Source organism: Crocuta crocuta, unplaced genomic scaffold (assembly GCF_008692635.1).
Source record: "Crocuta crocuta isolate KB4526 unplaced genomic scaffold, BGI_CrCroc_1.0 scaffold61, whole genome shotgun sequence".
NCBI lineage: Eukaryota > Metazoa > Chordata > Mammalia > Carnivora > Hyaenidae > Crocuta > Crocuta crocuta.
This window is the reverse complement of record NW_027528369.1, coordinates 9,297,084-9,313,334: the sequence shown is the minus strand read 5'-3', so window position 1 is coordinate 9,313,334 and position 16,251 is coordinate 9,297,084. Positions and strand designations below refer to the sequence as shown.

General features: G+C 59.0%; 1 long non-coding RNA gene across 1 annotated transcript; it reads right to left on the bottom strand.

Annotated features, from left to right (window-relative positions):
• Window positions 1-380: 380 nt before the first annotated feature.
• Window positions 381-11,230, bottom strand: LOC144223489 (uncharacterized). Its single transcript, XR_013332711.1, has 3 exons — window positions 10,918-11,230; window positions 1,041-1,161; window positions 381-626 (listed from the first exon to the last, which is right to left on the bottom strand). It is a non-coding gene; the product is annotated as an uncharacterized LOC144223489 (long non-coding RNA).
• Between the last annotated feature and the right edge of the window lie 5,021 nt (window positions 11,231-16,251).

Sequence of the window (16,251 nt, the reverse complement as noted above, 5' to 3'; positions counted from 1 at the left end):
GGTGGCGCGCACCTTTGTTTTAAAGACGCATCTCTTAACAGGAAGATTTCCCTAAGAACCTTCCGTCCCTTAAGTGAAGAAAAGTTGGGGGAGATGGTGGGGTTTCCATGTGAGAAGTGGTCCCACTGGAAAAAACACCAAGTTCCCGTTGCAGCTCATCCCCTCAGGAGCTGTGTGACCCTGCGCAGGTCACATCACCTCTCTGAGCCTCTGTCCTCCACTGTGAAATAGTACCAATCCTGCGTATGTCACAAGCGTCCGGTGGAAGTGAAATCATGAGTCTGGAAGTGTCGGGAACAGAGCCAAAGAAGCTTTATGATTTTAGCCGTGAAATAGGATTGCGTGTTCCATATACAGAATTTGGAGGAGGAAACAAACAAGAAAAAACAAACAGAGAAGGGCAAAGGATGGACCAAAAACTGCCAGTGATCCCATTCCGGCGTGAAAGCATCCACAGATCCGCAAAGTGGCAGAGAAGGGTTTGGCACATCCGTCCGTAGGACCGTCGGGGCTCCGCGTGGTCCGTGCTCTCCGATGCACCTGCCCACGGGTATATGTGCAAGCGCCGTGAGCCCGGCATCGTGCAAAGCCAACGCTGGCTGTGCTCTTCTGCACGACTGAATTCACTAATTATTATAAAAGAAATTTCAAAAAAATTTTTTTTAATTTTTTTTTTCCGAGAGAGACAGAGAGAGAGACAGCGTGAGCAGGGGAGGGTCAGAGAGAGAGAGGGAGACACAGAATCTGAAACAGACTCTGTGAGCTCTGTGAGCTAGCTGTCAGCACAGAGCCCGGCGCGGGGCTCAAACCCACGAACCGTGAGATCTGACCCGAGCCGAAGTCGGATGCTTAACCAACTGAGTCCCCCAGGTGCCCCTCAAAAATTATTTTTATGGTATATTCATTTTAAAATAAAAATGTACGTGGTAAGAAAAAAGAGAGAAAGATAGGCATCTTCAATCCTTATCTTCTTCGCCGCCTCTGAGCACATTCACAAGTGTCCTGGCCTGGGGTGGGTGTCGAGGACGGGGCTCCCGCACCTGCAAAGGCTGCTGGGCTCCTGAGAGCCTCCCAGCGCCCGGTGTTCTCTCAAGGGGTGAGTCTTCACGTGGATTTCCTGAGCAGAGCGTGGCAGGGATGAAGTGTGGAGGGCACCCTTTCCTGTGGAGGTGGCAGAGGTGGGGGGCAGTAGCCAGCGGTCAGTGGGTCCCCAGAAGGCACCGGGCACCCACGCGGCTGAGCGCACAGCAAGGACGACCCCCATCGCTGCTCCCTGGGTTTGGGGAGAATGGAGGAAGATGCCGGTTCTGCAAATGAATTTTCAGCCTGTCCAGTTAAATGTCCAGCCCAGGCTTTCACACGGTGGGCGACCTGGGCTGTGAAGACCCCAAAGGGCCGAGCCCCCGTGAGACATGGGCTCTCCCCAAGCTCCTCCCATCGGGATTTTGGCTTTCTAACTGGGAACCTGGAGACCGGCGGCTCCACCTCACCACCCCTCACTCCATCCCCTAGACGGGGACGCCCTCGAGGAAGGGGCTGCTCCTCCCTGTCCCTGGAGCCCGGCCAGCTCTGTGCACACACTGGTGCCGAGTGAGCCCCATGCCTCCCCCGGAGGAAGCCTGGCTCCTTGGGAAGACCCCCATCAGTTGGTATTACACACCATTCCTTTCCTCTCTCTTTAGACATAGCTTTAGCCGCTGTCTAGAGGAAGGAGTTAGGAATGAAACAGAGATCCTTGACAGTCCTGGACCACCCATTTTTAAGGAAAAATGGTATGACAAATTGTTTATCCAAGTGGAGAGTGTCGTGCACACAGAGATGAACGCAGAGCGCTCTCCGTATCCCGGCCCGAAGGGCGCGGGCCACTGTCTGGACGATGGCTTCCGCGCCTCTCGACTAGAAGGGAAGATCAGTCCTAAAGGACGAACAGATCCGACAGCTGACATCACAGGAGTCCTTACAATGAACCGTTTGGTTTGGGGTCAGAGTGACAGACCCCAAGGGACAACTCTGGATGGGGCGAGATGGCCAAATTTTCAGACCCAGCCTTGGAAGCACAAGCCCCAAGACCCACGATGGCCTTTGCAGGAGAAGATGGGTCAAGTCCCCTTCCTTGTTCACGGGGCCCATCCACTGTGGGCGAGCGGCAAGTGGCCGCCGTCTTGACCGCCCAAGCACCTGTCCCGGGAAAGGAGCCATGGAGCTTCCTGCAGCCGTCACGCACCCAGCCCGCAAGTGACCCGTCGCTCACTGGCTCGTGATTCGCCGGCTTGACCAAGAACCATCGCTGGGCCCAGACGGGAATCTGCCTATGGCACCGTCAGGAAGCACCCACATGCGGGTGAGACCCGTGCGTGTGCAGCTAGGTCTCCAGTGACTGCTGGTGCCTCCGGAGAGCCGGGCAGAGAAGGGCTCGGAGAGCCGTGGTGACCGACAGACAGCGCCTGGGGTGGCTGCCGGCCCAGGGCCGCGTGCGCCTTCCAGCGGCCGCTCTGGCCAAGACCAGCACCTTCTTGTCACTGATGAGAAGACAGGTGGCAAAGCTGGTTGGGGGCAGAGCGAGCCGCAGGCCCAGGGTGCCCGTCCCCCGGGCAGCCTCCTGTCTGCTCCCACCTCGTGGGCACCCCTGTACTCGGCCACAACGCAGACAGCTCCCTCTGAGGCTTCGTGTCCCTCCCCCTGCTGCACAGCATGACTGTCTTTCCCTGCTTACAAAATAGAAAACAGGGGCCGATCTGGGACCACGTCCCCTGTCCTCGGTAATCTGTTGCCACTGACCCGCCGGGGGCCCCGAATGCCGGGTTAGAGCTGCTGGCGTGGGTGAAAACAGCTGGAGACAGAAAATCTGGCTGCGTGTCCATTGTCTGTTCACACAAGAACTAAAATGACCCTGGGGAGGTCGTGTGGGTCAGCGCGTGTTGGCATTTGGGTTTATGATTCCCACTGAGTGAGTCAGCAGAGAGAACACAGAGGTTTTTAGCAGACATCTTTGAGCTGGTGCCCACTGCCATTTAAAAAAGAAAAGTGCCTGGGGCGCCTGGGTGGCTTAGTCGGTTAAGCGTCTGACTTTCGCTTAGGTCATGATCTCGCGGTTCGTGGGTTCGAGCCCCGCGTCGGGCTCTGTGCTGACTGCCAGCTTGGAGCCTGGAGCCTGTTTCAGAGTCTGTGACTCCCTCTCTCTCTGACCCTCCCCTGCTCACACTGTCTCTCTCTCTCTCTCCTAGAAATAAATAAAACATGTAAAAAAATAAAATAAAAAAGAAAGGTGCCTGTTTGTAGCATGGCCGTGTAATAGTTGCAAAGCCCTGGACCCAGAGTCTCCAGCATCCCACACGCAGGTGCGCACACATACCCGGGATGAGTACATCGCTAGAAGAATGTTTGCATGTATCTCAGGCAGGAGCGGTGCCAGCTGTAAATGGAGTGGCCCGCGGCCCCGCTGTCGGCTCAAGCACCCAATGGGTTGGGGCATAAGTGTCACTGCCAGCCCAGAGAAGAGGTGCTTCCACTGCTTATTTATACTGGTGTGTAAATGACTGACATAGGATTTTTGGAACAAGGGGCGCCTGGGTGGCTTAGTCGGTTAAGCGTCCGACTTTCGCTTGGGTCATGATCTCGCGATTCGTGGGTTCGCGCCCCGTGTCGGGCTCTGTGCTGACTGCCAGCTCCGAGCCTGGAGCCTGTTGCGGTCTGTGACTCCCTGTCTCTCTGACCCTCCCCTGCTCACGCTGTCTCTCTCTCTCTCTCCTAGAAATAAATAAAACATTAAAAAAAAATTTTTTTTAAAAAGGATTTTTGGAACAGGTTTTGGTAGTGCAGGGATGCTGAGAGCTCACAAGTTCACGGCGGGTGGGCGGACAGGAGGGTTAAAGGTGTGTCAGCGGGAAAGGGAATTGCATGACTGTAAGAGACGCAGCACAAACAGACCAGGATGTAGGGCAAGGACAGACCTTCCTCCTGTCAGACACTGAGAGGTGACTTGGAGCTCGTCGTGACTGGGCCCCACGGAAACCCACTGGAAGTCTTCTCTCCTAACTGCTTACTCAGCTGGATGTCTTCCAGTTCGGCCGCCTTGGTGCGCATTTTCCGTGTGCGTTCCTGGGGCGCTTCCTTCCTCAGAGGGTCCCCAAAGCACACTTTCAGTGACCCCTTTCAGACCCGCCTTCCCCGTCGCCACACCTGCTCGCAGAGCCAGACGTGTTTTTGCCGTGTTCTGTCGAAGCGGAAAGCCGCCCGGGGGTCGGGGCAGGCGGGCGGGAGCGGCAGCCGCGGGCATGAGCGAGGGCTCTGCTGCCGTCCTGGGTCCCAGAGGGCGGGGCCGGGCCCCCGGGAGGGTCACAGCCGTGGTCAGGGTTCCTCAGGTGCCTTTTCCCCAACGAACAGCACTTCTCAAGATCGAAAACGTATTACTACTTTCAGGCCCGGAAAAGTAAATCGGGGTTGGTTTTGGCTAATACGGCTCAGCCACGGCCTTCTCCCCCCTCTGGGCGAGCGCTACACATCGCGGCTCCGTCTGCTCTGGGAGAAAAAGCCTGGTCTCCGGGGGCTCTGATACACCCCGCTGCTCACGCGTGTGCGTGTGTGTGCGTGTGAGTGCATGTGTGCACACGCATGTGCATGTGTGAGTGCGCGCGTGTGGGCCACGAGCCCTCGCCCCGGTATGTGCTCGTGAGACATGCTGGCGGGATGTGCCCGGACAGCCCCAGGCGGTGAGCAGCTCGTCACGTCTGGGCCCAGGGGGTTGCAGGTGAGCTGAGCTCGTTCCTGGCCTTCTGCTGGCCAGGGGGGCCCTGAGCCCGGCTCCCATCGCTGCACACGCTGAGAAGGCCCTCGGGGGACCCTGGAAACAGACGGATATAGTCCGGGTGGGCGTTTTCCCCGCGGCAGAACCTCCTGCAGCATGCGGGCTGTCTGGGGCTCTCCCACCCCCTCCTCTACACTCTGGCCCCACTCCTCCACAGCTCACACCCCTCCTGTGCCTCAGTTTCCCCATCTGGAGAGGCCAAGAAAGGCATGTTCGGTTCATAGGTGGATGCAGAGGGTGCCTGAGGGGATGCACGTGAGGCCGTGCGGGCGTCACCAGGCTCCTAGCGGCCGCTCTGAGCTCCCAGCCGCACCGCAGGGCCCCTGCCCCGATGCCCAGCCTGACCCCGTAAGACAGGGACGAGGCGGGTGTCCCACGAGCATCCCCACTGCTCCCACATCTGCCAGCACCTGCGGTGGCCGGGCTTCCTCACTCCAGCCGTTCGGCTGGCGGCATCCCTGGTGGGAGCGGGTGACACTGGGCGAGGGCACGCTTAGGACAACATGAGATGCCGAGTGTGAACTTCAAATGGAGAGCAAAGCGGGAGAGAGACAGGAACAGGAATCTGGAACATTCGGCACCGGGCTTCGCAGCAAGGGGGGCGCCGCGTGAGCACAGAGCCGTGAGCACGTGTGTCTGTGACGGGGTCAGAATCAAGAGAAGTGGCCGCTGACGGGTGAAGAAACCCGCCCGGCGGGGCCCTCTCCAGCCCGGCTCTCGGCAGATCCCTCGTCGGCGCAGTCCCTGGCGTCCTGGCCTCTTCTCACCCGCGGCCTCAGCCCCTGCCTTCCCGCCTCGCCCACCTGCTCCCCGGCGGGTGTCGCCTGGACCGCCTCCCACGCCCCTCGAGCGGGGGCACGTTGCCCAGAGGACCCACCGCTATATGAGAACAGAGGATCTGAAACGGGGCCAGTCTGGAAAACGCGCAACACGGGGTCTTGTCCCGGGAAGGCACCGGATNCTTCCCGCCTCGCCCACCTGCTCCCCGGCGGGTGTCGCCTGGACCGCCTCCCACGCCCCTCGAGCGGGGGCACGTTGCCCAGAGGACCCACCGCTATATGAGAACAGAGGATCTGAAACAGGGCCAGTCTGGAAAACGCGCAGCACGGGGTCTTGTCCCGGGAAGGCACCAGACAAATGCCAACGACAGCGATGGGCACTCGTGGGGGGGCCTCGTGGGGGGGCCGCCAGCTCTCCAACACGGCGACGCGCTCTCTGGCGAAGAGTCCTGGCACCAGCCTTCAGAAGGAAGTGGCGGCTTCTCCACGAGCGCCCGTCTGAACGGAGGGCCCACTCAGTCTGCCTGGTCACCCACAGCCCCCACATCGCATCCAGGGGCGGCCTGGGCCTCGCCCGTCAGGGACACTCTCCAGAAATAGAAGCCCCGCCCCTGCGGGGTGGGGGAAACCACAGGAAACAGTTCAAAGCCGCTTCCAGCGCGTGGCGGGCCCCCAGGAAGCTATGAATAGACGTGGGGCCGCTGCTGCATTAACGGGCTGCTCGCCTGAGTCATAAATCACAGAAAGACGGTCCCGCATCTGAACAGCCCGCCGTCTTCACCGTCTCTCTCCCGAGCGGCGCTCTGCGGGCTCCGGTGACCCCGACCCTGTCCGTGAGTGCCGGCCCCACTCCTCCTCGTGGGCAGGGTCTCCCAGACCCGAGGACCCTGGCCCAGAAGAGTCGGCGGGTGCCGTGAATCGCAGGAAACGAACGCTGCCTCCGTAAGCCTCTGCAGCAGGAACTGCCCCCTCGGCCGCCCGCGCCCGGCCCCGGGTCCCCGCTGTCCCGCGCTGGACCCAACCTGCCCCCACCCCAGCCACTTCTCTTCTCCCTCAGCCACCTCTACAGCAGGAGAGCGTGCGGCCGGACTCACACGTGTGACCTTTAACGTCGTTTCGTTTCCTTGGCTCTCGTTTCGCCGCCACGCTGACTGGCCCTCCTGCGTCCGGCCCGCGCTCTGTCAAGGTCACGGCGACCGTCGAAGAAAAGGCCGACGTTGTCGGCGAGCCCTGTTCTTGGTGGCGGTGGCCGCGTCAGGCCTCCTCCCCTCCCCGCCCCGTTTCCCGCAGGGAGGCGGGCGCCCAGGGGCAGGCTCAGCCCCCAGTAAGGGAGCAAAGCCTATGATCCGCCGTGAATGCCACCTGGTCCCCAAGCACAGCCTCGGTCTTTGCCGTGACGGTTCCCAGCTCCCGCCACCTCTGACGATACCCTTCCAGATGGAAGACGGGGCCCATTTGTTCGGTGACCATATGTCACAGATGCAGGGATGAGGCCCGGTTTGGGAAGGCGAACTCTGCGCGTTGATTCAGAGCGATTTTGGGGACTCGTGTCAGACTGGGGCGGCTGCCCATCCTCCACCCACCTCGTCTGTGGGCCGCAGGGAGGTGCCGGCGAGGCCTCGGGGCCGGGGTGTCCACAGTCCCAAGGAGGCTGCAGCCAGAGCCCCGACGGCCATCCGAAGGCGGCGGAAGTAAGAGAGGCTTTCTGGACACTTCCCCAGTGCTGAGGGCTCAGCGCTCACGGCTTGCTTTCCGGGGCTTCTGGATCAGACGGGGCTCTGGCCACTCACAGGGCAGACAGTGCAGCCCCTGGAGTCCAGCTTCCTCCCAGCCTCTCAGCATGAAGGGACTCCATCCAGAGGATAATTCGGGGTGTGGATTAAGGCCCGGGGACTGGAAGGGGCCACTGCAGCGTGGCCGGGCCCCCTAAGGGCAGGCGGCCCCAGGACCGGGCTACAGCAGCTTGGAGGCGGGCCCCAGGGCTGGGCTGCAATTAGTCTCCCCAGGAAGGCCAAGGTCAAAACGAAGGTCTCGTCCCAGGAAGGAGGATGCAGCCGTGTGATCTGGGCTAACACACTTTTGTTGTGTATCCGCTCCGTCAGCCCAGGAGAGGCACACGTGTGCTTTGTGCTTGCACTCTCATGCCGGGGTGTTTCTGCTTCCTTCTCGGTGTACTTTCTGGAAGATGTTGCCTCTTACAAAAATTCGGGGCGGGAGTACTCATGGCAATCCCAACCATAACCTTCTTTGCAGAAGGACACTTTCTGGAAGCTTCCTTTCGGCTTTCGTTATTTCTGCTCTCTTTTCTGTTTTGTGTAAGCGTCACACTGAGACTCACCTGTAGGGACCAGTGTGCCCAGCACCGAGTAGGTACTCAGACGCTTTGCTGAATAAATGAACAAATTCAAAAGCAGAAAAGATAATCATTTTGACCTCTGCACCTCCCTGTAGGCCAGACTCCCGATTATTCAAATGCACATCAGTTTTGCGACTCAGCATTTTCTGCCTAATGATGGACTTAATTCCTGTAATTAATTAATTTGGACTTATCTTTCGGGGGGCTGCAATATACACTTCATTGTGATTCTTTTCTGTAAAAAACATGTCAGCGGCATCTTCTTAAGTATTGATTCATTGCTATTTTATAAACATCACTCATGGTTGCTTTTTTAAAAGGAATTTAAGGGGTGCCTGGGGGGCTCAGTCGGTGGAGCATCTGACTCTTGGTTTTGGCTCAGGTCAGTCTCTGCACCAGCCACGTGGAGCCTGCTTGGGACTCTCTCTCCCCTCTCTGCCCCTCCCCAACTCGTGCTGTCTCTGTCTCTCTCAAAATAAATAAATAAACTTTAAAAAAGAAAGAAATTTAAGCAGAAATTCCTAAGAAAGGAACTGATTGCCCCAAACACATTAAATCCAAAATAATATGAGCATGGCTGGCTTTCCCGACATCCTCCCGCACAAACACGCAAGTAGAAGGCTGGAGAGAGAGACAAGTTGATGCCCTCAAGTAACGCCATTCTTGCTGTTTTTAAATTAAACTGTATTCGCGTTACTTGAATTTGATTGGAAAACAGTGTAAAGTAAGATGGAGGGAATTGCTGGAATAGTTCTTTACCACAAGAAGTTAATTTCTAGAAGCCACTCTAGGCTGATAAAGGAGCCCAGAAGCAGTGTTTCCGTCCGCTGCACCCTTAAGGCGGTGCTTTGTGACCTTCCCGTTGGAAAGAGGGGGCCCCCCGGGGCGCTGACAGCCTGGGTCTGTGCCCCAGGGCAGGCCTGAAACAGCAGGGCTCCGCGTGCGGGGTCCCCTGTTCAGCGTCTGTACCACATGCATCCTCCTCGGCAACAACGGCCCCGAGCGTGCTTAGTCCCGTATTCGGACGGATTTCAATTTTTCTGCAATCGTTTATAACAGTCTCTCCGCGCTCCTTTTATTCTGTTTAAGTTTCTTGTTTTTAGCTGGGTTTCGTGCAGCGATTGCCCCGCGCCCCACGTGGACTCGGGGACGGGACCTGACTGTCGCCGTCCCACCCGAACGGCAGCTTTTGCCTGGACTTCGTAATTCCTGTCCCGTTTTCTTTCCCTCGGAACACGGGAGAGCCGGCGGGTCGTCTGCCCCGGCGCGTGCTCTCCGGGAACACAGTCCGGCCGCGTCGTGTTGTCCGTGGCCTCCTGATGTGCGGGGGGCACTTCCGGCCCACCTGGCTCCCGTGCGGGGCGCCCTGAATGTGCCCACCGCTCACCCGGCGGCGCCTCCCGCCTTCTCCCCGGGAGCCAGGAGCGCTTCGAGCCTCTCCCTTCCCGTTAGCCGGGGCGTCCCAGGGCCCCCCGCTGTCTGCTGTGTCACCCTCCGCTACTCCCTTCCTCGCTCCCCAAATCCACGCTGGGGCCCCGCACCCCTGCTCTCCCCGTGCATCCGCCAGCGTGACTCAGGGCCCCACGGCCCGAGCCACAGCTCTGCTCCTGGACCGTCTCACTGCAGAGCCTGGGACCTCAGGACACACGGCCCACCGCACGGCCCCGCTCCGTACACTCGGATTTTAACTTCCAGCCTCAGTGACAGGCTCCAGTGTTCCTCGGTCCACAGATGTGTGTGACACTGGGGACGGACACTCCGTCCAAACGCCAGCCTGTCCCGGAGCTGGCCCTCTGGCCTTTCTCCGTCCACCTGCCCCCTCGCACCCCCGCTGCTCATTTTTTATTCCCGTGCCCAGAAGCGGAGATGCTCTCTACCCACGTCCTCGCTGGGGCCCAGCCAGCCGAACCGCGTGTGAGCGAAGGCTTGTCCTAGCAGATTGTGAAGATTAGGAGTCAGCGAGGACTGCTGTGGAGAGCCCGTCACAGATACGGGGACGTTTTTCAGTACAGATGAACTGGCAGTACAGTTTCAATGTCTGATAACGTGTGTTTGGTGCCCCCACGAAGAGCTGGAATCTGCGAGAACAGACGATGTGGCCCCTGGCTAGTGTACCGGGCGTCTCTGGGGTTCCCACCCCAGTCTCTGCGCCACTGACTGAACCTTCTCCCTCTACTGGCCTAGAAGGTCAAGATCCACCCAGTCAGTGCAACCAGGCTGGCTCCCAGGCTATGCCCGGCCTCCCCAGAGATTTCTGATGGGATACACAAAGCCACTGTCCAAAAAGCCTGAAGCCATGAGCTATAAATGCAGTTCCAGCCACACTGCCTCCATGCTGAGCCCCCAACATAGCAATCCCAATCCTGCCACAGGACCTTGGCACTTGCTGCTCCCCCCCTCAAACATTCTTCCCATCAGATACCAACATCGTTCACCCCCTCACTGGTAGATGGCTTCCAAAGTGTTATCAGAGAGTTTCTCTGACTTGTCCATTTAGGGTAGCACACACGCACACACATAACTCACAGGTGCACACACATAGACGCACATGCACACAACCATATCCAGACACGTGCACACTCACAGCCACATACACACTCACCCGTGTGTATGCACACACTCCTACACTCACGCACACATGCACACGCACTCTTCCACGTTTACCGTGTTCCTCCTCCGCCCTGGCAGCCCCCACCATGTGCAAATAGAACAGAGACTCGAGAGGCCCCAGGACTGTGCATCCCTTGAAGCTTGCACGGCCTCGAGCACTTGGCCAAATGCACACCCACTCGTGGACCAGGTTGGCGGACAGTCTCAGAGCCCAGGTTTACGAGTGTATGTGGGCTCTGAGTCACGTGCGGGGTAGTAGTTTCAAATCCCACGCCTTCGCTTACTGACTGTGTGACCTTGGGGGTTTGTCCGACCTCTCTGAGCCCCCCCGGGTGCAAACAGGGACCACGAAGCCTCAGGGAACCTACCAGGTTGTTGTGAGAGCAGAAGCAGGCGGTGCCGACATGGGGCTGGGTGCAGAGCGGGACACGCTGACCACACGGACCCTGTTCCGGGTGCTGTGCGGCCGGGCTGCGCGGATCAGGTTCACGGCTCCGGGTGTCTGCATCCTCTCGCGGTGGCAAGTGTGGCTTCGTAGGTTTGCTGAACTCAGAAGGAGGCGGCCCCTGTCCTGCGGGTCTGGCCCGCGGCCCCCGCGGGGGGTTTGGCACTGCCAGTTCAGCCTCTGCGCAGGCGGCAGGCTCAGCCCCGCGCTGCTGGAGAGAAGGAAAGGAGTCACCCACTGACCTTTCTTTGCTGCTTTGCAACTTCACTAAAGCATTTCCTTCCCTTCCCCCATCCAGGAAGGGGAGAACAGCTCAGTCAGCTTCCACCCTCTGAGCTGCCCCTCCCCATGCAGGTGGGGCCGGAGCGGATGGGGGGACCGGGCTCCCTCCCGGGAAGGCAGAGGGCCAAGGGGCAGCAGCTCTTCCGAAGCGGCAGGACACAGACGCCCTGGGACTCAGGGACGGGGCCGCCAGGTCGAATAGGAATCACTTTTAGTAGAAGTATGTCCCACGTAATATTGGAATTTCAGATAAAAATGAGTAACTTTGAGAGAAGCTTATCCTCTGCAACAGTTTCACTGCAAATAAAAAATGACCAGGGGCGCCTGGGCAGCTCTGTCAGTTAAGCCTCTGACTTCAGCTCAGGTCGTGATCTCCCGGTGCATGGGTTCGAGCCCCGCGTCGGGCTCTGTGCCGACAGCTCACAGCCTGGAGCTGCTTCGGATTCTGTGTCTCCCTTTCTCCCTGCTCCTCCCTGCCTCGTGTTCTGTCTCTGTCTCTCTCAAAAATACATAAACATTAAAAAAAAATTTTTTAATGACCAATTTTACCATAAAATATGTCCCATGCAACTAAATAAACATTCATTGCCGTTGTGGGTTCAGTAACATCCCCCTGGACCCGCGGAATGTGACTCTATTTGGAAATGGGGTCTTCACAAATGAAGTGAGCTAGGATGAGGTCGCACCGGATGAGGGTGGGCCATAAATCCAGGGTCTGGTGTCCTTCTAAGAGCAGCACATGAGGACACAGAGAACATCGGGGCGGCGCGTGTGACCACGGAGGCAGACTGAAGGGACGCACACACAAGCCGAGGCACCCCCGGAAACGCCGGGAGCCCCCAGGAGCCGGGCCAGGCAGGAAGGACCCTCCACCATGATTCTGGTTCTGGCCTTCAGAGCCGGGAGAGAATAGATCTCCGGTGCTTCAAGCCCCCATGTGTGATGCCTCCTTACAGCCACCCCAGGAAACAAATACAGCTGGCTCTCTAAGTCCCCATCGAACTGGGCGTCTTGTATTTTTATTTGCTAAATCTGACAGCCCTACTCAAGAATCACCCCAGAGGAGTGGTTAAAGCGGTCGGGTTAGGGGCGCCTGGGGGGGTTCAGGCGGTTGAGCATCGGACTCTTGCTCTCAACTCAGGTCATGATCTCACGGTTCGTGGGTTCGAGTTCCGTGTCGGGCTCTGCGTTGACAGTGCGGAGACTGCTCGGGATTTTTTCTCTCCCTCTCTCTCTGCCCCTCCCCTGCTTACAAGCTCTCAACATAAATAAATAAGCATTTTTGAAAAATTAACAGTGGCCTCATCGGCACCTGGATGGTGTGCTCTTACCCACTGATGTGGGCACAGCATCCACCGAGGGCACCTGGAGGTGTCCTGTCTCCCCACTGCACCCCACCGACCTCCCCCTGCTCTTTTTTTTTAAAGAATTTTTTAAATGTATATTCGTTTTAGAGAGAGATACAGAGTATGAGTAGGGGAGGGTCAGAGAGAGAGGAAGACACAGAATCCAAAACAGGCTCCAGGCTCCAAGCTGTCAGCACAGAGCCCGACACGGGGCTCAGACTCACGAACTGTGAGATCATGACCTGAGCCGAAGTCGGGCACTGAACCGACGGAGCCACCCAGGCACCCCTATAACCCCTCCCTGCTCTTGATTAGACTACAGTGGAGCTGTCTGCCCTGGACCAGCCCCAGCACGGGCGCCTGTGCTGTTGGGCTCCGACTGAGCGTGGTGCCAGGAGCACGCGACCCCTCCCTCAGACGCCAGATTGCATAAGACCCTTCAAGACTGACCCCACCCCTGCTCCTCTCCCCCCACAGAAGTTAAAGCGCCCCAAACTGCAGTTCTCACAAACCCTAACACACGGTGGAGGCAGTGGGAAGGGCCGTCAGACCCGGGTGTAGGGACTGGGGGTCAGGAGGGTCTCCCCGCCTCCAGCCCTTGAAGGACACGCCACGGTGACTTCTGGAAGCCCACTTGCCATTTCCCGCCTCGAGCAGCAAACGCGAGCTCGGCATGTCCGAGGCCCCGACCCGCAGACCCGGCGTGGCTTCCGAGGGTGAGGAGTGCACGGCACTGAGCCCCCACCCCCAGCGGCTGGACAAACGCGCATGTCTGCGGTCTGTGGAGGGGACGGCTGCCTCTTATCTAATTGCCTGGCGATTGCCGGACCACCCACCGTCCTAAATTACCCTCCATTTGCTAAGCCCTGGCCTCGGAGCTCTGCTGTGAGATTCAGAAGGAGGAATGTGCCGGCCTGGAACCAAACGCCTGGCGTCNCCCCCTGTCCGCACAGCTCCAGGTGGCCACGCCAACGCCCTCAGCCCCCGATGTCCCGCGACGCCGCGCCCCAGGGTGAAGGCTCGGGGTCCCCTCTGCCCTGCGGCGGCCCCACGCTGCTAGAAGCTCGAATCCGCGTTCATCACCTGGAAACGGTGGGCAATTGTCACGCAGCCCAACAGGGCAGCAGAGAGCAGGGCTCCACGTGCTCACGAGAAGAGGCGCTTTTGGAAACAAGCCAGGGATCGATTCGTAGGCGCGATGGTTAGTTTTGTCTGTCAAGCTGCCCAGATCGCTGGTGAAAAGGTCTTCCTGGGCGTGTCTGGAAGAGACTAGTATTTGAGCGGGGGTTGGGGGGGGTGCGCAGAGTCAAGAGGACCCCCCACTGCGGGCGGCGTCATCCCGTCCCCCGAGGCTGGAGGAGGACAGGGGTGGAGGAGGGGGAGTCCGTCCTCTCTGAGCCGGCGGCCGTCTCCCCCCGCCTGCCTTCCGACGGGAGCATCCCTGGCTGTCTGACTTTCCGGTTCAGGCCCCTGGGGCCTGCTGGCCACACGTGCGGCTCGGAGGCTGAAGAGGAGCCTTCTGTCACCCCCTGAACCTCTCCAAACCCCGTCCGATGTGTCACCTTACTTCTAACCTGGGGCGACGCCACAGACACAAACACAGACTGTTCCCAGGAACCGAGTCCCTCGCAGGTGCTCCATACTCACCCCTTCGCAGAGGGGAGTCCTGGGGCATTGGAGGCTCCGTACTTGGCCGAGGCCCCCTAGCAGTTCAAGAGCCGGGGGGGTTCAGCGCCCCCCCACCTGGCTGCAGTCCCGACCACCCCGCCCGCTGCCTCGCTTGCTGCCGCTCGTTAGTCTGCACCTGAGCAGTGACGCGGAAGATGTCCCCACAGTCGCAGGGGCCCCAGGGCCGGCTCATGTCAGGCTCCGGAACAGCGGAGAGCTGGGGACGCCGCATCCGGAACTCTCCTCTGCCCTCCGAGCCGTGCGAGCGCCCGCCGTCCTCTGGCACCATGCTGATGCCAACAGCCGTCAAAGATGTGGCCTGAACTCGAATCCGAGCCCACTTTGAGAAGAAGCTCAGATTCATTGATTTTTTTTTATTTTAATCCATCATTTTCCCCATGGATCTAATCTCCAGAGGAAGTCGGAGAGAGGCTTTCTGAAGCTGTCTCTGCCCGTGTGGATGGACCACACTGAGAACCACACCCCGGCAAGCCGCTCGGGGCCACGGATGCATGAACACGGCTTTCCAGGCCCTCCAGCCCCCCCAGGCCCCTCCAGGCCCTTCCCAGCTCCATGTCCCCCCAGGTGCCCTCCAAGGCCACACTCTCCAGATAGCTGTCCCATGTTACTATTTTTTCTAAGTGAAACGTCTGCAAAGAATAAAAAGCTCTTGGGAGTAGCCGTCCTGGGGACGAGAAGCCGCGTCCTGTGGGAGGAAGCAGCCCCTCCAGGTTCTCCCTGATGGGCTCTGCCTTTCGGTCTTCGGTTGTCAAGAAGCTTCACCTTTGCCCCGAGACAGCACCGCGGCCGCGAGGTCCCCGAGTGGGCTGCCTCCCCGATCGTTAAGAGACCCAAGTGAACCCCCCGAGGACAGAGGGTCCCTGACACATCGCGGGTTTTGCAGGCTTTTGTTTCTCCCTGAATCTTCTGTCAAGCTCATCGGCTGGGTTTCTCCGGGCAGTTTTCGCAGGAGCCCGGCAGGTGCCTCCAGCCTGGGCACAGCTGTGCCCGCCCCAGGGACGGGCCACACGCCGTGGCCACCCTCTGTCCGTCCTGGGCGCCGCCGGCCGCATTTTCCTCGGCGGCTGATCGGGTCCTGCAGGAGGCTTGCAGGAAGGTGGTGTCTGCGGAACAAGAGGCTTTTGAAGCATCAGGTGAATGTGGTTTACATTCTTTACCTTAATTTTAACAAGTATTTCAGCCCCCTGGAAAATTGCTTCTCTAGAATAATAAACAGAGCCCGTGCTGGGTCGCGGGCTGACCTGCAGAGCCGGGCGGGGATGGGGAGTGCTCCAGCTGGGCTCCGGAGGCCACCCGGTCTCGGGGCTCAGGCCTGCATGATGACGGGGCCACCGCACTCCGCTGGCCCTCATTCTGGGAGGTGCGCTGGGACTGGCATGGCCACGTGAGGTTTTGGGTTACACATAAGTGCAATCGTCGTAAGTCACCGACGTGGAGAGTTACGGAGGGAAGGGGGGCAGTGGCTGCCTGTCGGGCCCATTGCTCCTCAAGCCAGTCTGTGCCCTCAGGGCACGTTCATCGCTGGTCAGAGAGCAGAGTTAGCGGAGGGCCTGTCGGCAAGGGGAAGACGCGAGATCTTGGCCCCGAGGACCAGGAGCGACTGCAGGGTGTCTGTTTAGCACCTACTACGTGCCAGGCTCTGTTCTAGACTGAACAGACATTCTAAGGAAGCCTTGCTTCCTGAAGTGTGATCCCCAGCCAGCACCCCCAGTTGGCATCTCCTAGGACCGTGCTAGAAACGCAGAGTCCCAGGCCCACCCAGGTGGGCGGTCACAGGGCCCGGGTTTGAGGAGCACGGCCCTAGGAAATGACAGGAAGATGCAGCAAAACAAAACCAAAAACCAAGTGGCTTTGATCCACATCTTTAGATACACTGGCATATTTTTAAAATTAGCTTATTCAGGGCGCCTGGGGGGCTCAATCGGTTAAAGGTCTGACTT